At 41.9% G+C, this 6,000-nt stretch overlaps 1 pseudogene; it reads left to right on the forward strand.

Moving 5' to 3' along the window:
* The window catches only part of LOC115653271, a 30,697-nt pseudogene extending 25,559 nt beyond the window's left edge, over positions 1–5,138 (forward strand).
* The last annotated feature ends 862 nt before the right edge of the window (positions 5,139–6,000 follow it).

A 6,000-nucleotide genomic window follows, 5' to 3' on the forward strand; every position in this document is an offset into this window, starting at 1 on the left:
CGTAGAATTTTAAAATGTCTTTCCTTTTCTTTCAAGAGCGGTTCATTAGAGCTGTCAGTAAGCCGATCAGATCCTTAGTTTATCTAGCAATGAGTTACCAGGACAATCTTATCTCCTCTCTCTCTTTCTCTCTACCTAGCCTAAAGCATGAGCCATTTATTAGGATGTAACTTAGGGATTGTCTACACTGAAATACTATATGAGCACCACTGCAGTGCTTCAATGTATGCACTACTTACACCGATGGGTAGGGTTCTTCTATCAGCATAGGTAATCCACCTCCCCAAGAGGCAGTAGATAGATCAGTGTTATCCACACGGGAGGTTAGGTCAGTTTAACTTTGCTGCTATGGGGTATGGATTTTTTCATACTGGAGTGTAGTTTAGTGGACTTAATTTTCTAGTGTAGACCAGGCCTTAGTCCAGTGGTCCCTGAATATGCCTTTCCTATGGTATCTGGAGCAGCATCCACCCTGAGTAATTTCCTTGGATGCTGTGGATTTCTGCAGGAGGAAGTAGAGAAAGGAATCCTGCCTCCTTGCTGTGGAGCAGAAGCCTGCTCTAGTACCTTCCCATGTGTCTCCTGCCCCAGTAAGGGAGTTCATGCTCCCTTGCAGCCTCTGAAAACCAGCCCCTCACTTTCGTGCAGCAGCACCACACAGATTTCAGTGGCCACAGGGCCCTTTTGGGATTTGCTTTTCTGTTCTTTAAGTCTCATCTCTTCTCCCATCTCCCCAGTCATTCCCTCTTGGTTTTCCTGCCTCCTGCCGCCTCCTTTTCTCTGCCCTCCCCCATTTCTCTGTTCACTTTTGTCCCTTCCTGTGTTGGTTCTTTCTTCCTCTTGTGTCTCTTCTCAACCCTATGGCTTTGCTACTCCACTCATCATCTGTGCAACAAGAGAGAGCTTACCCCTCTTCTAAGTCATCTGCACATAGTGCCTGCTGCAGAGGAAGAGGCAGTGCTACAGGCTCAATGCAGCCCTTCTGATCCCCGCAAGTAATTTATGATTGGGGGAGGAGGGAAGCATAGCTGTCATCACTTGGACTCAAGCAGCAGCAGGGGGGACAAAGGGTAGGATAGAGATAATCTGCTATATGAAAGGTGGAATTGAAAGTCTATTGGGCCTGTTATCTGATGGAGTAGCTGGCCACAGCTGCTTTTCCCTAGCTCATACTCAAAAAGCGGGTGAGAAAAGTTCAAGGGGCTATTGGTGTGTTTCACTCAATTGCAGGTAAGTTGATAGCCTTTTGATATAGTAGATTAAAGTAATGAAGTCTGTTTCCCTAGGCACAAAGTGGTCATTTGTTGATATTTTTTCTAAAATGTGGGGATTAACACTGGGTTCCTTAAAGCACTGAGATGCTATTACTCCACATTCATAAGCTGAACATAACATTTATATTTTAAGGGGTCGTGGCATTTTTCAGTAAAGATCATATGAATAAAGCCTGTATTTTAAGTGTGACCTCTCTGATTTACACTTAAATACCCACCTAGTAGCTGGCATTTGATTTAGGGCTTTGTCAGATTAGAATTTGGCAGGCTCTGTCCCTCTGGAACAAGGAAACTTCTGGCAAGTATGCAACAGAGGAGCATTGTGACACCTAAAAGCTAAAATGTAATGAAATATTGCATCAGTAGTGTCTAGCCCAATTAACAGTGTTTAAATCTTTACTGCAATAGCCCAATCATGCCTGTGACATTGTACTTTGCATGTTTGCAAACTTAACTGTAGCTGAAAATATAAAGCGATTTTACTAAATGTCTGCTAAAACTAAGTATTATTGCAGTTAAAGCTGATGCATATCATTGTAGCTCTGGAGCCAAGAATTGTCACCAGATGGGATGTTCAAAAATATGCGAGAGAGGCCTATAACCTAGGGATTCGATACATTGGAGGCTGCTGTGGATTTGAGCCTTATCACATCAGAGCAATAGCTGAGGAGCTGGCTCCTGAAAGAGGATTTTTGCCACTGGCTTCCGAGAAACATGGTAGCTGGGGTAGTGATTTGAGCATGCATACCAAACCCTGGGTCAGAGCAAGGTATGTATATTAACTGTAGTACTTATCTTAAATGGCATATTAAATATGCACCATACACTGTGGTCTGTGTTGTCTCGTACAGTGAAATGATTATGGAACTTTCAGAGAAACTCGGAACATGTATGTGAATTAGCCTAACTTTGAAAGTTCAGGTCTAATCTTTAGGTGTGAAATCCTGGCCCTACTATCTTCAGTGGGGTCAGTATTTCACCCCAGTCCATTTAAACCATGCTTAGGATGAGAGCCTGATCCTAACAGGTCCTGAGCATGATACCTTGCCCTCAGCATAATCCAAAAACTCCCACTGAAGTTGAAGTGAGTTGTGGGCAGTGTCTTAAGACTTAGACCTACATTTGTAATATAATACTATGACATGGACATTTTTTTTTAAATGTCCTTCTTGTATAATGTTTGCAAGGAGACTTGTTCCTCCCCCAAGAAGCTTAGCCCTGGTACGCTGACCTAAGGTCAGACTAAATTAGTTGGTAGCCATGAGTTAAAACCCAGGAACCTCTTCTAGCCAGGGGCGGCTCTAGACATTTTGCCGCCCCAAGCACAGAGAGTCCGCTAGACCCGCAGCTTTGGCGGACCTCCCGCAGGCGTGCCCGTGGGAGGTCTGCTGAAGCCACGGGACCAGCGGACCCTCTGCAGATAAGCTGCCGAAGGCATCTTGCCTGCCGCCCTACCGGTGACCAGCAGAGCGCCCCCAGGGGTTTGCCGCCTCAGGCACATGCTTGGAGTGCTGGTGCCTGGAGCCACCTCTGCTTCTAGCCTTCTATAGGCTAAAACAAAATGTGGTCATGTGGACAAAATGTGGACACTAATGGGTCTTAAGTACAAGTAGTATAAGGTACTATACTAACTCCATAATGGAGAAAACATAATGAATGCATGTGCTGCTCTTCCATTTCTTCCTCCTTTCCACCAGTACAAATGGATGATGGGGGGTTAGTAGTCCCATATTACCTTGAAGATTGGTACACACTTGACATTCAGAATTTTTACAAACTGAAATGACTGCTGTGATGGGTTGGATCCCCCTTCTGGGATACCACCTGATGTGGTGGGATTTGAACAGGGAAGGCTCAGTTAATCAGCCTGTTCTGCGAGCCTGGGTCCCCTTTACCTTACCTTGCTGGGTTAGGCTCACAAGCCTCTTCCAGCCAAGCACACAAGCAGGGCCACACCTAGCTGCACAGAGAGACAGAGATCCGCTCTGGAAAGATTCAGAGGCTCGCCTCAGCACTGACCACTCCCTTTAAAGGGGCACAAACCCAAAGGTTTTATGAAATTCACCCCCTCCCTTAGTGTGGGGGGAGATATGCACAACTTCTTGCCCTCCCAGTTAGAAATTACGTACATTAGGGTATATTATAAACAAGCAATAAGATTTTTGTAGTTAATAAAGTGAATTTTAAGTGAATATAAGAGAACAGACAGAACAAAGCAGGTTACTGACCAAATAAAACAAAATATGCAAGTTAAGCTCAATATACTTAAGAAACAAGGTACAAAATGTAATTTCTTACCCTAAATGTTATTTTAGGTGGGTTGCAAAGTTTCTGTGGTTCAGCGTTCCAGTTATATTTCTTTTCAGACTGGACCTCTGTGTCAGTCTGGACTCCTCCCTTACCTTGCCTTCAGGTGGCGTTAGCAATCTTTCTTCTTCAGCAGACTGGCCATGGAGAGTAAGAGTCCCATTTGCCTGTCTCCCCTCGCCCAATAGGATTTACATAAGGCAGGAATCCTTTGTTTCTCAAACTTGACCCTCCTTCCCTTCCAATGGAAAGTCACAAGAAGTTCCAGATAATGTTAGTATCAGGTGACAAGACCACTTGACTCTGTAGTATCACCACGTCCTTGAGTCAGTGGCAGGAGTGTCCGCAGGAAGGCCCAGCCTTTTCATAGTCCATCGTCCTCACTGATGGGCCATCCCCATCTGGCTTTTCCATTGTTGTACCTGAAATGCTAGCAATGAGCGTCACCCAAAGTAGCATAGTTGAAATACAGATACATGGTCAATATTCCTAACTTCAGAGACAGAAATTATCCAATGTGTATGCCTGTATCATCACATTCAATAAATTATAACCTTTCCAATGATATCTTAAAAGACCCATCTTGCATAAAGTACATCTCTTATGTCATATCATAAGCATATTTTCATAAAGAATATGGAGTGAGATGTCACAACTGCCTAATGCATGTTAAAAGAATTACATTCTTACACTGTAATGATCTTTACTTCATTAGCCCAATGGGACTTCACAGATTACTTTGACCAGGATTGGTCTTGACATTTGTACTTCCCCCCTCCCCATTTGTTGGTATTTAATACAATTCAATGCATCTGCAGTGGTTTTGGGACCATAAAACTAGAGACCCCTTAAAATGAAGGAATTGTAATATGTTTTGGTTTGAATTAACATGAAAGTAATTCATAGCAATTTTTAAGATAGAATTAATATAGACTACCATGCTAATAATACCTATTTGGTGAGTGGCTTAAAATGTTGCTTTAAAAGAGTGGAATGCACTTTTTTTTTAAACGTAGCCAATCTTCATAAATCTCTTCCTGTATCCAGACCTCTTGTTGAGCTAAAACGTATACAAATGAACTAAATCCACTGAGTGTTTTGATCTAGTTATTAAAATATTTTAGACTGTTGTAACATTTTGTCAGATTCATCCATTAAAAATATTAAACATTATTCTTTATTTTTAGGGCAAGAAAAGAGTACTGGGAGAATCTGATGCCTGCTTCAGGCAGGCCATACTGTCCTTCAATGTCAAAACCAGATAACTGGGGAGTGACTAAAGGAGCTGCAGAGCTGATGCAGCAGAAAGAAGCAACAACTGAACAACAGCTGAAGGAGCTTTTTAAGAAACAGAAGTTCAAATCCAATATAGTGGCTTAAGTATTAGCCTGAAATATGTATGGAGAATTTCCAAAGGTGCTTGCGTCACATGAAATAACTTGTGAAGACAGATGTCCATTATCAGTTTACATGTAATGGAAGACGCTAAATGCAGACAGAATTTGATTGCAAATTAGGTGTCAAATCTTGAGAATAAATCACATTTCTATAAAACTACTTTGGAAATTCATTTAACACAAGGTAGGGAGAGTTGATATATTAATAATGAAGCTACCATTAGGGTTTGCTTAGTGCTGTGATTTGGTAATATGATGGTGTAAAAGGAGTAATTGAATGTTTGGAGAACAAAAATTATAAGCAAATTTATTTTACTCCAGTCTCCCAAAATTAAAATGTCAAACTGCAATAGGCAGAAGTAGTAATGGTATTAACCCAGCATGCCTAAAACCAGATAAACTAAGATTTTTTTTAATTATAATGAAGAGATAACATACCTCCAGTAAGCCATGATCAGAATTTTCAAAAGTGCCCTGATTTGGGGTGCCTAGCCTGAAACCCCAGAATTATTTCAAGCTTGGTGGCACTCAGACTGAAGCCCCCCCAGTAGATAACACTTCTGAAAATTTCCTGTGTTTGGGGGGAGTAAAATACCTCCATGGAAAGCTTTTACAATATGACTCAAGTAGAGAGATCCCCAAATAGAAAACTCAAGGGGCAGGAAAATTTGGATAAACCTAGTTAGAAATTGGATTCTGCAGTCCCCCCCCAAAATTAAACCAGATTTCTCTCTGGATTCCAAATCCCCAAACAGTATTGTTTTGGAAATGTGCGAGGAGCCTGTACAGCTGTTTTGAAACCCTCTGTACCAAAACAAATGAGGTTGACGCCAAAGCCTCTCCTCTGAATGAAATATGCCTTTAAATAACCTTTGAGCAACAGGCTCAGCAGACCATAAGAGTGAGAGCGGCAATCAGAGAGCCATTTAGCAATGGACTTCTTGGTCATGTAACAAAGCTCTATGAGTTAATGTCAGAAGGAACAAAAGGAACTTTTACACCTCTCCAGATTTAAAAAAAAC

The sequence above is a fragment of the Gopherus evgoodei genome, chromosome 6, assembly GCF_007399415.2.
Source record: "Gopherus evgoodei ecotype Sinaloan lineage chromosome 6, rGopEvg1_v1.p, whole genome shotgun sequence".
NCBI lineage: Eukaryota > Metazoa > Chordata > Testudines > Testudinidae > Gopherus > Gopherus evgoodei.